The sequence below is a fragment of the Anopheles stephensi genome, chromosome 2, assembly GCF_013141755.1.
Source record: "Anopheles stephensi strain Indian chromosome 2, UCI_ANSTEP_V1.0, whole genome shotgun sequence".
NCBI classification, from domain to species: domain Eukaryota; kingdom Metazoa; phylum Arthropoda; class Insecta; order Diptera; family Culicidae; genus Anopheles; species Anopheles stephensi.
This window is the reverse complement of record NC_050202.1, coordinates 64209484-64225108: the sequence shown is the minus strand read 5'-3', so window position 1 is coordinate 64225108 and position 15625 is coordinate 64209484. Positions and strand designations below refer to the sequence as shown.

Genomic DNA, 15625 nt, shown 5'->3' with positions numbered 1-15625 from the left:
CGACTAAAGGGGAGGCACGTCCACTGTCGAGCGCCATCGTTGCCAGCGCAGGCCAGAGAACATAGGCGCCTGCATACAATACCACCCCAAACGCACGCGTGTCTCTACTCTCTTTCGCTCCGTCTCGCTCTCGCCCCGGCACAGCGCGCTATCGGTGAAACGGTTGGCCCAGCTATCGCTTGCTCGCTCTCACCTTCACTTTCCGACCCGACTTAAAGATGACCGACATTACGCGTCGAGAGCCACCACCGGAGAGCGAGAGATCGGTAGAGAAGAAGAGTAAAACAAAACCGAAAACGAGAGAATTAAGTGACAGCATGCGTCATTTAAACACAGCAACAACAAAAAAAGTAAACCACTCATGCTGCGAGTAGTCGGCCGGTGGAGAAATGTGCTCCAAATAATCCTTTCCTTTTGCATTTCACTGCTCCTTTTGGGTGGCGTCTCCCTCTCGCAGTACACCCATTTCGCTCACTCTACCACGGTTATGCACTGTCGATCGATCGATATGATCGTATAATTATTGTTTCGTTTTTTGTTCCCTCCGGCTTTCGAGCAGGGGTGGGTGAGAAATGGGCGACACCACGACGGAAACACGCACAGCACCAATCCCCCGTGCAGCCAAGCCTCCTACTGCCACCCTAAAGGAAAGCGCCGGTGGAAAGTTTGAAGAGTTGTTTCCTTTTTTCGCTGCTCTCGGTGCAGCATCCTTTCACGTTGTTGGTTGGCTCAAGGTTAGCGGATAAACTGGATCACGCGTACTTTTTGTTTTCATTTCGAATCAAACTTCTGCTTTTCTCCTACTTGAGGTAGTTTTTTCTCTATCAAAGGCTGCCTATCATTGATAGTGAGATTTTTTGAATCGAAAACTGTGTCACAGATGAGATGCAACCTCGTAAGTGAAATTTAGTTTAGAAGATGAGCTGGTCATACAAAAACTGTACGACCAAAGCCTGTGTCAATTCGTAGCGTCCGCAGGTACCAAATCCGACCCAGAAAAGAAAAACCACACGAGAAAACGCACATGACAGGGCGCCGAACGCGTATGGAGAATAATAGGTCGCGCTGATACACGGTGGTGGTGACTTCACTTTCGAAAGAGCTGCCCCAAGAAGCAGTATCGCCACAGTTCACAGACCCAGTTCAGGTCTCGACGCCGCTGCTGGTCTCCCATGCTAGTCAGCAAAGCGGTGATGTAGAAACTGCCACAAATGGGTGGCATAGCTGAGGCGAGAGCTAGAGAGAACAAACAACCCCCAAGAAGCAGAGATGGAGAAGGTACAAAACACACACACACACACACATACACAGATACAGCCAGCAGAGTTTTATCCCTCCAACGGTTTTAAAGAGCAAGACAAAGAGATCAGACAAAGTGCCAGCTAAAAGAAAAAAAAGGGTCAAGAAATGGGACAACGGTGGGAGTCTGTGTGGAACGCCACACACGGTTAAAGGGAGAGATCTCGAGGCGCGGAAAACAAATCTCATACGCGAAAAAGGGGGCGCGCGCCCGCTCGCCTTCGATAAATGAGGCCTCGCGCGCCTTGTCGCTCGCAAATGAGGGTGGTAGCGTAAAGGGCCACCCCTTGCTCAGGCAAGCACCGGGGAAGGGGAGAAACAAAACAAACAAAAAAGGCTCAACCCATTTCCCTTTTTGCTTCCATTGCCGGTTGACCTCCGGAGCGATCCAGCATTTGGATGCCCTTCGTGTACTTCCGCCGACATGATGCGGAAATAATGGGAACAGAGCGCTTTACGAGAGTACTTGAGGTACTGGTGTACCTACCGGGTGGTGGACGGTTGGTGACGCGATTTACTCGTGGCACATTCTCACACTGTGTCCTGGAATCTGAAACATCTCCCGACAGCCAAATGCTGTCCAATATCCCAATGTCCCAAGTATATGTGTCCCACTATTGAATGCAATAAAACAGGATCAAAATGCAACATAGTGATACACCAGTGTGGTGTCATTGGTCAGGATATACGAGTAGTGGATTTAAGGATACAAAGGAATGCCTGGAAGCAAGGAGGCTACTGCTACCGTTCAGTGTTTGGTTATCGGTGGAAAACCGAGATGATATATAAGAATTTTAAGAGAGCTTCCGGCTTTATAACGCATTCTTTCTATATCTGGATAAATGAAATTCAGCTGACGACATCTTGAAGGAACTAAGATTCATCTCTCTACGTACTAAGCTACTAATCCAAAATATGTTAGGTCCACAGTAGATTATGAGTATGCATGTACCTCTCGATTGTGCCTTACATATTCCACATCGAATGAGTGGTTGATCATTGACAAGAAATTAAACCTAAAACCACAGGATCGCAAATGAAAAATCGCAGGGATTTTTCATTCCTTTCCCATGTTATCGATCCACATCGATCTTAAACTGTTTCTTTCGCTCCAATAACTAGAATGCATACTATCCATTCCAAAGTTAAAAAATAGACCCCCAATAACTAGTTATCAGACACTCGCCTTGTGTCGTCCGTGAGGTGAACGATATAAAGGGTGTAAAACCAATTAAAACCAAGCCAAAAGTAACTGCAGTCGCACACAGTGAAATGAAAGGTTGGCTGTGGCTTAAAATAGTGTGAAACCGGAAGACCATGGCATGTGCTAGGAGTGCAGTAGTACCAGCCGGACACCTTCCTTCCTTAGTGAGAGTCTCTAGAGCGGGGTTTCGTTTTGCTCCTTCGTTCCCAGGTGAACGGTCCCGTCCATCGAAACTCTGCGCCCATGGTCGTCGACGTGATATGAGAGTTCGTGCCGTCCGATACGTGATCCTGTCTCGAAGAGGCAATACAAGTCTAGACGGTTGTGAGGAATGGTAGCAAGGTGTGAGAACATTTAATTGCCAGCTTTTACAATTGAATCATGTAGGGTTATACAGTATTTAGGAGGATATATTTGTGGACTAACCAAAAAAGTTAGTATACAAACTCTTTGTTCTCGACAAGTTGACGACCAAGTGCACGTTTTTCAATCAAAAGTTTGAAAAAGCGTTATTAAGGTTTTCCTCTCTAAGCTCCATCTTCCGGATATGAGCCGGAGAGGAAAATAAAAATCAATCCTTCACCCATAGGTTCTTGTTCCGCCCACAACATTGGATTGAGTAGCTCTCCGACCATTTATAAACATCCACACCTCCTCCATCAAGTGAACCTCGCGCTCGTTAGTGACGAAATAATTAATAACGCACGCCACCACCGCTTAATTGGGCCATCTGTGGCAGCACTCGCTCTGGGACGGGTGGCAACACTCCGAGCATGACCTACTAGTACGCCCGAAAGGCCTACTACCTCACCGCGCGCCAACGACGACGCCGGGCGCTTCTTGCAATCGTTGCCACAAGTAGTTCAACATTGGCGCAACAACATTGGTGCCGCGGTCAGGCGCTCAACAAGCCGTCAAGTTTAACAACACGGCCCGGCCAGCAGCATACACATACCCGTAACCGCTCCGTTGTTGTCATGATGGCGAAGTGAGGCAGAAAAAAAAAGCGAGAACTAGGTTCACTTGCCTAGTTTCCGCCTCGATCGCTCCCGGAACGCCAAATACGGCGAGCGCGTTCGCTTTGTAAACGATGGCACTCCGTCCACCAGCCAAGGCGACAACAATACGCATCAAAATCCGTCATCTTTCTGTCGGAAAGGAACCCCTTGCACACCCGGCAGTTGCACCAGGTTCGGCCCAGTCCCGGGAGGCTTCGTTGGGCTTGCCGCACATTTCATTGAGGTTATTTCCGACCGAGGAGCGAGAAAAGCGATTATTTTAATGCCAGCACGTGAAGTCGCGGGGAGAGCGCGAATTAGGATAACGCTATGTCATACGTGCGTTACGCGTCACGTCCTGGGAGTGCGCGTTCTGTGCGTAGCGAAACGGCGAGCTCGCGCACAAGCGAAAGTAGCATGCATGTGTCAGCATAATTATTTCTCATCGAGGCCGCTCGTGACAAACCGTTTTGCCGAAAGGAAAGTGAAAGTGTGTTTTCACGCGCTGTCGGCCATATTTGCGCTTGAGGTAGGAAAACTAGGTGGAAAGCATAATAAAGTTCAAAGAGCAACATGGTACAATGGGGTGGTGGATTTAGGTCGTGTAAATAGAGCGACTGGAGCCGAGGACGGTGGCCGAGCCGATAGCGGGGCCGGTCTGTACACGGCAGGACCGTGGATCAAGTCCTATCCAGAACGCTCCTTCCTGTATTATTATCAAGTCACAGAAAGCTAGAAATGGCAGACCAGGATTTCTCGAGGTTGTTAGAGCCTCAAAAGGATGAGGAAGGCATAGAGTAGTCACAGCGTCGGTGTGTTAAGTAAGGCCCTTAAAATGTTTTACAGGTCACTGAACAATCGTCCACAACAATTCGCATTTTTTGACTATATTAAAAGTAACAAAATTAGCTTTGATCCTAATACATTGTAGGCCCTTTAGAGAGAACTCCTCAGAGAACTCACTGTACTGTGAGTAACAGCAGATCGATGCTTCCATACTCCAAAACGAGACTTAACCCGGTCATATCACTGTTCACCCTCCCGATCACTTCCCGTTCGCTAACGTGTGAGGCAAATTGTTGCTCGGGTCGCGTAAATCGTAATTTAGTGAAATCATTGTTCTAAAGTGCAATGTAAGCCTCATTCATCTACTGTTTCAGTGCATTGCCTCTCATTGTTTCCGTGCCCGCTTTCTGAATCATGCACTTTCTTTCGCAGGCAGCTAGTGCTCCGTCTTGCGGATCAAGCATAAAGCGACCCGTGGCATTAGTCAGTGTCGGTGGCGTAGAGTTTGATACACTTTTTTTTTCCAGCAACTGTAACCCCTGCCAGCTTTTGCCCCAAAGTCTCGGCAATCGGTTTGGTGTATGGTTCGCGGGCACCCAGTGTCTTTTTTCTCCAACAATTCGTCGTCGCCCTACATTTCACGCTCGGCAGCCAAAGACAATGGGCGGTGGTGAGCGCGAAAAAGTTTTGCCCTCGACGCGAAACCACGCGCGAAACACGGTCAATCCGACCGGCCGACGTATCTTTTTTTTTTTGTTCTCTTCATTTCGTTGCTACGTCCATTACACAATCGAACGATGTGGCGATGGGAAACTCCAATCGGAAGAAAGAGACGAAAGTCGATCGTTTATATGACCTCCCCCCCCAAAATGTACCGTTTGGCTCAAGTTAGTGTCTCGTTATAGTCGGTGAAGCAGTTGACCTCCTCGAGAGACAAAGAAATTACAGCAGCAGAAGAAAAAAATCTCATCCTGCTAATGCCTCGGCATTTTCAACTGCAGCGAAGAAAAACGAGGCGCAAGGCAAACTATTCAGTAAAAACAAAAGCGTACATCGTTGCACTTTTCACTCCGTGAGTGGGAAAATGACACATCTTGCACATTTCCCTTTTACCACGAATGAGAAAATAAGTTCCAGCAGTCCGAGCCGCACTCATTCGCTTATCAGACGAGTCCTGGGAAATGGCCTTATAAGGACATACTGCTCACAGCACTGTTCCGTCGTTCGGTGCCATCTGCTAACGACGCATACCTTGAACGATTTCGTTACGACTATGTACCTCGTAAATTCGATCGTACTCAGACCATTGGACGGTCCTCCGGCAGCTATCCCTGCCCAAAGGGTTTTGGCGTACGTTGCCAGCTGAGGTGGAAGTAAAGTTCCATCGCTCAGCTGCTTTGCTGTGCCGTTGCATCGGAAAAAGCTCGGACGATAGAAAAGACGATAGAGAGCATCGTAGCAACCCGGAGCTAAACTTTAGCGAACGTCAACTCCCGTGTCTGTACCACGGAACGGAGGGCCAGGGTGCAAGCAAGCAAAAAAAAGGCGGAGGGAAAAAGGCAGACTATTTCATTTCCGCTCTATTTACCTTGGCATATTAGTAGTTCTTCGTTCGTATTCTGGCCCGAGACCTCCGGACCGGCTGAAGTGTGTGATTGTGCAGAGCAAGCTGTGTGCATCACAGCAGCATCGGTGCTCCACGTTTGCAGCATCGTTCGGGCAGAGTTCTTAGGCGGCAAGAGCCAACAAAGCTGGTGGTTTTTGGGAATGAGACCGAGTGGTTCAAGTATAGATTGTGTTGTTTTTTTCCCCACACAGTTTGGTTTTGCCGATTTTCGTCATGTATAGCCGCTACCGTACACTATGTACCAGGCTTCAGTGCTACGGACGTCAGCCAGCCAGTGGAAGAGGATATTGCAAAAGGAGGATAAAAAAGGAAGATTCCATGGTCGAATCGCAAGAACCACATGACTCCTGTGGTGGAAGTGTTATGCACCTATTGGTTGTGAGGTTGATAAATGTAGTTATATAGCTTTATAAAATTCTAAGAGCTTTAGGTCTTATCGATAAGCAAAACCCTACTTTATTGGACAATGTTTTACAAATATTTAAACAAATAGTTCGACTACGTTATGCCTCTAAATCAGTCACATTCCGTACACAGACTACAGAAGACGAGCGGACTATTAGTCCTGCTCCACCAAACCATTATCCACGCTACAACGATTGAGTTTGCCGGAGCGTAGTGAAATCGTTTGCCTTGCACCAAACTTTTGCCATACATACAGAGCGTCCTATCTTCCGCAAAGGCACCCGTGTGCCCGATGATATCCGTACGGAGCGAGATGAGCGGGCCGGCTCAGGTCTCCCAACAATCGGAAGTAGTATCCATTCTACCTTCTCATCTACTATCCGAGCAGCAAGCAATTTCTCTACACGCGTCTGTCCAAAACATGCAACGTGATGACTTCACCGTACCTGACGATACGGTCGTACTCTTTCGTGTGCACGTGCCACTTGAAAAGTTGTCGTACATGATTAAAATTGGAAGAATGTTTACCGTGCGGCAAATGCTAATGTTTCCGTAGCTGGGTTTACGGTTACGTGCAATGGACTATGAGAGAAGATTTGCCGGTATGGAAGGTGTTCTCCTGAACTTCATATGATCGGGTTCTTGCGGGGCAGAATTGATGTGACTTTCACACCTTGTCTGGTAAAGCTTTTGTGAAGCATTAGAATTTCTAAAGATTATTTCATTTGGCTGTTTGACTAATATGAAGAAATAATTTATACCCGCAACAATAACCGTGATAGGACAGACAATCCTGAGAATCCATAACTTCAAGGGATACGCATATACATCCTTACAAATATTTCAAAGCATCGAGAAGAAGGCCTGGCCGTCTAAGGATCTTTTTTTCTTTCTCAGGTCCTGCGTACGTGGAGGGGCGCTGTCTGGACTAGATTTGATCTTCGGTGCTGCCCACGTGCAAATCGGGACCATTATCGCCTCTCCCACTGAACCATCCAATGAGGTCTGGACAACATTAATGAAGCACTCTATTGCGAGTCCTTCCGCGTCGATTCTCTGTAGGCAAGAATTTGCTATCCAGCAACGGGTAATCAACTACCCCATAAGACCAGAAATTATTGTTAGTCCCAATATCTCTTCATTATGTACAGCTGTGAAGTAGTGAACAAGAATCTATTAGCAACATCGAGCAGTAAAACGATCATACACTGTGAACGATACCTATGCTTGAGGGATTTCAATCAATCAAGGAACCATAACAAAAACGAGGACCCCCCCCCCTGCAATTGATAGTAAAATCTCCTGAAAGTATCGCGAAAGAGGCCCCGTAGCTTACCAGGCAAAGGGATGGCAACAATCAGCGAAGTCAATCGTTGGCTCACTTCTCGCTATAAACGGTTACGTACCTGCAAGGAGAAAATGGCAATAGAAAATTCACATTAGTCACACGGCTATGGATGCTACGAGCGTAGGCCGGCGGTGTACGCTTGCGACGCCATGCAGCAGCAGCAGCAGCAATGTGGATGCGTTTTTCCTGGCCGCCGCACCTCGCTTACATGCGATCGACGTGTGTGCTCGATCAGCCCACGGTTTGATCGTGCATCAAGAGCAAATTGAGCCTACAGCCTAATAATCTAATAACGTCGAATTAATCGCTGCCTAGGCAATGACCGCAAAATGCAATGCAATCGACGTTGCGAATCGACCACCACCACCATCAACCCGATTGCACGCAACGGGCCTCCTCGTCGGTCCGCGCAAGGGCCCGTTCGGTCGATGCATTCGATACAGCGCGCGCGGTGGTGTACCTATTTTGTCCGTGGTGCACGAGTTTATGACACGCTTACTGTCGTGTACTTGTAAAAAGATATTGGCAGACACCAGAAATGGATAAACAAGGATTAGACGCACCCCGTTCATAAGCATTAAACATTACACTAGGCTTAACATATCACACTAATCGAGGGCGTTTTAAGCTTTCGTTAAGTCTCTGCTAAGCACTAATATTTTTGCAGATTTTTCATGCGCAGATGGACGATTATGGACTGTCCTTTTTGTTCACCAAAAAAACGAACCAAACTGAGCTTCCATTAATTATTTTGCTCGGTCGGTAGAAAGCGGCAAGCACTGGCAGATGACTGCAACTGCAAGCAGTAACTCCACGCCCCAACCCAAAACCGTCCATTTCATTCATCAATTACGCCAAACCGAAAAACGAAAAAGAAATCAACCAACGAAGCTTTTTTTTTGCACAGTTAAGGTTTTCCGAACGCTACAGAAACATGTACACCGTAAAAACCAAACGCACCATTTCACTTTTTCTCTTGCATCTTCTGCAACTGGCGAAACCACGGTCGCCGGTCGGTAAAAGCGAGGCATACGAGAGATCGTTAAAACCGCTGCACAACAACCAAATAACGCACACCCACGGTTAATTGGCGAAGCGTGTTGAAAGCGTTTTGTTGCCCGGCTTTATGAGCCCGCGCTGAACGAGACCGGGACAAACAAGCTGCAGCACGCAGCTGGGAGCTGGTGCAATGCTTTCAGGAGGTGCTAGAATCAATTAATAAAGTCCTGCAATAAATATGGCTATTTATTACACCACACAGCACAGCAATGGCTGTGGGGCGAGCGAGGGCTAAAGCCCGGTAGCCCGCTTCCGTCCATCAACCAAGCACCCGTTCATTACCATGTTCAAAGTTTATGGTCCCTTTTTAATGGGTTCGTTTACCAGAAGAAGCAGTTGGAGCCACTCACCAAGATGGGGCTGTTTCGGGAGGAAAGGGAAAAAGGTTCTCCCGGACGCCTGTGACGCCTGTCTATGTTTGAGCATAATAAATCTGCCCGATCAAAGCCCGAGCTACTTACGGAGGCATCGTCGTCCGGCATTATTACTGCAGAGACAGGTTCTTGATGTGATCCGTTCGTTCGCAGCACGAGAGCAGAAACAAAGGTTGTGTGTGTGTGTGCCGTGCCGTGCTGATCCCTTATTCGGATCAGGGCCATCTCGAATGCCGGCAGCCCACACCGGATTCCGGTCACCAACGGGCGAGATGTGGCTCGCTACCCCTGACCTACTGCCGAAATACCTTCGGGGAGTGTTTATGCATTCCCGTCTGCAAGCCACCTTTTACTGCGTTACGTCTTCGACCGTGAGCAGGATGTGGTATCGCGAAAACCGCAAGCCCTAACCTGGCGTAGCCACCGGGAACCGAACCGACCGTGGGCCAATTTTATCTGGAACTGTTAAGGACGAATCGCACGTCTCGGATAGCACTCTTCCTGTAGGGCTGTAGTGCGCGGTTAGGAAGGCCTTCATTTTTATAAATATATTTTTTCCCACCGACAATCGCTGGAGGACCATGCATTTTTTTCTTCTGGAACTGCTGGATGAGTCTGGGAAGTGCACAGATGATGATGGTTGTCCTTAAAGCTTACCCTGATTCGTCATGAACCACAACGAATCGTCGACGACGAGCAGGCGATTTCGACCCTATAATTGAGTCGGTGGATGTGGAAAGAAGAGAAGGACCCAAACCACCAGCCGTAAACCAGGGAACCGTTGCGAATGATTCGTTCCTTTTTGAAAGTAATATTTTCCAGTCCCAATTTCAAGAGCCCCATCGTTTGCTGCTCCACTGTGTGACTTTAAGTCCACCTGAAAGAGCGGACCCAACGCGGCCCAGACACCCTCTACTGGGCAAAGCAACCGTTCGGCAAAGTAAAGGACGACAAGAACCATGGTAAGCAAGACCCGTGTGTGTGTGTGTGTGTGGGTCAAACCTCGTGGACTTGTTTCTTGGACCGTTCGAAACCGTGGCGCGAAAGCTTGCGAAAGATTATCGGACGCGACCTCAATTTTCACTTCTACCGGGTGAAGAATCCGGCGATGGCTGGGGGTGACTGTAGACGAAATAGGTGGATATCATCAAGGATTTTTCACGGCGCACGATTCGAAGTTGACGAGCAGTTCTGTTGATGGTTCCGATTTCCTTCACTAGCTGCGGTACTGTAATATTCAACACTTCCACGAGTGTGATATTTAAATGGTGGCACGTTACGATACTGGATCGCTACACCGTAACCGTTCCATGGCGACAGTCGGGCTTCGGGTGCCATTTTTTATGCTTATCATAAGGGTCAAAATTAAGCGATGCCAGAGTTTAGTGATTAGCGTGGCCGTTTCGGGAAAAGGTGTCCCCTTCGCAGGCATTACACACAAACTTTCCAGTAGGGCACGAAAAATTAAGGCACAATATAATTAGGCCAGACGCTTGATGGTGTGGGGCTAGATTAATGGTAATGAAGTATTTAACCTACAAACGATCACTTAAGAAAGGTGACAAAATGGTTAGGAGCTTAGAATTCAGTTGCCGATGATGTTTCAATTAAGTACTATTTTGAATATCAAGTAGGTCAAATTGCACCTTCATTTTCTGCTCACTGTTTTACTACATCAATAGCTTTTCCTGCACAGTTTTAAGCCTCACCGATATCCAATTTGACTAGATTGTCTCTGGAACGATACGCCAGATTGCCGACCAAAGTGGACAAATCGTGTCAAGCAGTGTCAAACACACTAGAGCTGCTCGTTCACAAGCGCGCCCGGACACGACACGATGAGCCGATTCGTCAACTGTGGCACCGGCAACGATTCGAACGCAGCGGGGCCATTATTTATCGCTTTCCTGCCTTTTACCTTTGGGAAAAATTTACAAACAGTTTTGATAGATTGCTCCGTTAAGCAGAACCGTGACGTGACCCGCTTACGGGAGAAGCTTTCTACTCGAGTGCGCTACCAAGCTGCAGATTATCGGCGAAGGGCCTACCCACCGCCATTAGTGATCATTTTCATAAATTTGCATACATGCAACGCCGGGACGCGCACGCGACGCCAAAGAAAGTGAACACCGGCGTGAGCATCGAATTGTCTCACCCGCGCTTGTCACGGGGCGGAATCTTGACGGATGGTTTGTTTCGTTTACTGATGAGATGAAGAAAAAGGCAGATAATGAACGTGAAGTTGCATTAGGTACAGTGGACATTATCATTACTTTAATCAAGTAGGGGATGAAGACTTTATAGACTTTATAAACTTTTTTAGTTACTAAACAGTTTTAATGGCCACATGTTCGTAAACAAAGCAGTATAAGAGAGGAGTCAGGTAACTGACGAGTATAAACAAATCATTCCAATAGCTTCGACGCCATCGCCGAACTATGAGTGCAAAGTTTCTGTGCAATAAATACCTAATGAAACTGATTCCACAATTGGCTGTAGTCCCCACCAAGTGAATGTACTCTCCCTTAACGCTCATTGCCTGAACTCCAAATGAAAACATCTAAAGGATACACAGACACACAGTCCTCACAATCCCAAGAAACTGCCAGACATCGACATTAGCTTGAGATGCTTAGGGAAAAATCGGTCAACCCATGGCGCACCGACGACGCTCTCGCGACCAAACACGCGAGAGCTAAAATGCCGGGCAATGAACGAATTCTAATTTTACATCTGACCTCTTTCGTGCATCGGGAAGACTCGGTACAAACCTTGCGAGACTTAACATTCCTCCGTCGGGAAGATCGGGAAATGAAGGCGGGCGACGACGACTCTCTCCACCGAACGGCGAGACCCGCACGACCCGATTCTACTAGGACTCAGCAAACAACGCTATCTCAATCAGATCCCTTCACCATGGCCCTTCCTTCACCGCTTCAGACCGCAGTCTGATGATGCTGGGATGGTTGGACTGGCGGTGTTCCAGATTTGTAACAAGTCTCCAGCTCACGGCGAACGCAACAGTGTGAACGCTGAAAGGAACCACACCGTCTTTAAAAGGCCATCCCGACCGGTCGGCGCCCTTGTGCAAGTGTGCAAGCAAGGAGCATTGGTTCGCCTCTACCACCCAGAGAAACACACACACACAATTCCATCCCATTGCGGCGCAAGTAATCGGTAGGAAGCGATCATGGTTGAATCTTCGAATTCGAATTTCCCTTCTCTTTCGTTTCGCAGAATCGCAGAGGCCGGGCCGCCAGCGACACGGGGCAGCATTGGCGAGGAAGCAGTCCAAAGTGATTCAAGAGCCTAAGCGACTGCATCTAGGCCACCGTAGACGATCCGGAGACGATCGCAGCGAGTAATGCGAGTAACGCATGAGAGCGGCATGAGAGCTTGTGGGCTAGAACGGGTGCATCACCAAAAAGGAAAATGATATCTCTCCCATCCGACTCGCAATAACAAGAGTCATGAGGTCATGGGGCGTAGATCGACAGACAATACGTGGTTGTTCGGCCGGTGCTGGTGGTATTGAAATTTTCCAACAAACTTTCACTACCAAACATTGAGCATAGTGAGCCGATGTGATGGACCTGTTGCATGTCCGATTTGGTACTTTTGAATGCGATTTAAACCAAATCTCTTCTTAACTTTAGTAGCCAAACGACCCACTAAAACGGTGAGGATCAAAGTTAATGAGCGTGCGAGTATGGATTTGGGGTCACATTCCACTAAAAAGCGTGTGTTGCATTATACGGCTGTCATGTAAAAGGTGAAACCTGCGCGTAACATCCTCCTAACAAATGGGAACCGATCCATCACCGGTGAGTTAGATGATACAATGGTATTGAAAATCCGTGTCGAAATGCAACACCGCTGGCGCTGTAACGAAACGGTTGCTGTAACAAACGTCATATAACAACCGCTGACGGACGCCGCCCGACAAATCTAGATCCTCGGCAGCCGACGAGGCGGTGAAAACCGATTTACACCTGATGGCTAATTTCTTCCATCCAGTTTCGTGAACAGTTTGGAAGGACGGCTTCCCAAATATCGGAATCTCTGTGCGTCGTCTACCCCGGTCCGGTCTCTGCGTTTGGTGTTTGGAGCCTACCAGACATACCAGCCCCAAACGGAAAGCAAATACAAACAATGTCGTGCATTTGAGATCTTCGGTTTATCTACCACCAGCCTCCGCATGGAGCTGTCCTACATTTTATGCAGCCGTTCCTTCCAAACCAACCACCCCACCGATCGTCGGTACCATGTCGAAAGCAAGAGACACGGAGAGAGCTAGCTAAGGATGGCCTTAAAAACCTGAGATTGTTTGAGAAGCAGTTGCCAAAAAAAAAAACATAAAAAGTCCGGAGAGCAACCAACTTTCCACATCTGTTGAATCTGCTCGAGAGACACCATCTATCATAGCCACCCCATGACATAACCGAACGACCGTTCCAAAGCCGTGTGACATGTGTCCGCGTTTTGTTCGCCACCCTGGGCGGAGGAATGGGGCTTTGAGAGTCGTCTGCGGTCGAGCGAGGTTTTACCTACCTACTGACGCACAAAACAGACGCACCCCCCACAAGCTTGCATTAGTGACGATCAGCCCTTCGGAATGGTGGTTCAGTTTGCGACAACGAAATTTGATCAAGACTGCGGCGCAGATAAGCGCAGATAATGGCGGACTGGATCGATACATAAAATGAATGCCACCGTCAGCTCACTAGTTAGAATATGGCATCGATAGGAGTCATGTTTTTTTCCTCATCATTATTTATGTTTTGAGAGATAGTGCGCCCGAAGTATACCAAATACCTCAAGAAGAACACTCCGTACGTGACCTCTCGCTGTATGCATAAGCAAATATTTGAACCGCGCTGGGTTAGGTAACTCGGCTGCGCTGGAACGCCTCGTTAGTATCAAAGCTCGCGCCGATGTTTAAATGATGCTGCATGAGAATGACAGCAACTACACACACACACACACACACCAAAAACTAAACCCCGATCGCGAGCCAGATTCTTATGTGCACCCCCCTCAGGTTAGCATAGGCTCAAGAGTCTCGTGTCCCAAGATGTGACCCAGATATTGTACACAGCTTCTCCCCGGTCTTTCGCGCTCAGCTCACACCACTTGTACCCAACGGCACTAGCAGGGGCGCTAAATAATCCGAAAAGCTGACGGCAGTAGCCAACGCTGGACGACGGACGTATAGCGCGCCCCAAACGTTGCTGATGAACCTTCGCCATTTGCCACCCGACGGCTAAGGCACGCACCGTCGTGCCTTTAGCCGGGATCGAATTAAACAACATTAAATCTGTACCGTGGAGTGTTGTGGGGAGCGCGGATCGTTTCGGGGAAGAAGTATTAAACGGTACACGGTTTCGCTAAGCCCGACCGGGCACATGGTCGCATGATTTCCTGTGTCCACGGCAAGCGGACAGCTTACCGTGTCGATGGATTATAATTCGGAACAGTGATTGGGGTGGATCGAACGGAAATGTCTGACATGTGACGGATCTTGAGCGGTTGTGGATTATATTTCCACAGCCAGTGAACAAAACCCCCAGCAATGGTTAGGCTCTAATGCTTCATTGTGATCATTTTCGGAACGAATAGTACCGATCAGAGCTTTTGAGGCGTTGAATTAATTCAAAAACAGGAAGTGTATATATTTCTTTCTTATATGACGTGTGAGTTTGTATTCGATTGTTGTTAATCTACAGCACCATTACCGATCATAACGTATTACCCATGCGCTAGAGGCGAAACGCTTGGTGCGACAAGTGAGCACTCTAGAAACACATTGCGTTTTATCTCCTCCCTTCTCAAGCGTTTCCGTAGTGTAGCGGTTATCACGTCTGCTTCACACGCAGAAGGTCCCCGGTTCGAACCCGGGCGGAAACAAATATTTTTTGATTTGATTACTAGTGATTGCTTTTTTTACCTTTTTAAGGAACCATTAGTTTAATTTTCTGTTCACAGTTTGCTCAAAACATTTTTGATAAGCAAATAACATATCTTGTAGAAGTATTTTAGGTTTGAAATACGGTGCTAAAAGATCCCCCAATTTTGTAGCCTTCTTCTTAACCACAGCAGCATTAGCTCACCCTGTTTCGTCGTCCACATCCGATCCACTCGTTTCTTACAAGCCGGTCTTGTTAAAGGGCACCGCGAAAACGAAATAAAAACCAAGGAGATAACTAATTTCCTTGATCTCAATATGCGTACCTTAACGGTGTCCCCCAGCACTGCATTATGCTGATGCATTTTCCTTGGTGCAGCATCATAGGAGGACAATCACTGGCGCCGTCCATGAAATCCACACACCCACTCACACAACTCATCTCACCCTGTCTGCCCCCTCCCCATCTCCCCCGCCCACCTTCCATCGCAGCTTCACTCATTTACTCTTGCGCGCCAAAGATCTTCTCCTCCATCAGGTCGGAATTGTTTCATCCGGTCCGGGGCGCGTTGTTCAAGTGCGGAGGCTGGTTGATTTCCCCCAACGCTACTGCTATGCCG

General features: G+C 47.9%; 1 non-coding gene across 1 annotated transcript; it reads left to right on the top strand.

Moving 5' to 3' along the window:
* Nucleotides 1-14934: 14934 nt before the first annotated feature.
* Trnav-cac lies at nt 14935-15007 on the top strand. Its single transcript has one exon. It is a non-coding gene; the product is annotated as a tRNA-Val (tRNA).
* Nucleotides 15008-15625: the final 618 nt, after the last annotated feature.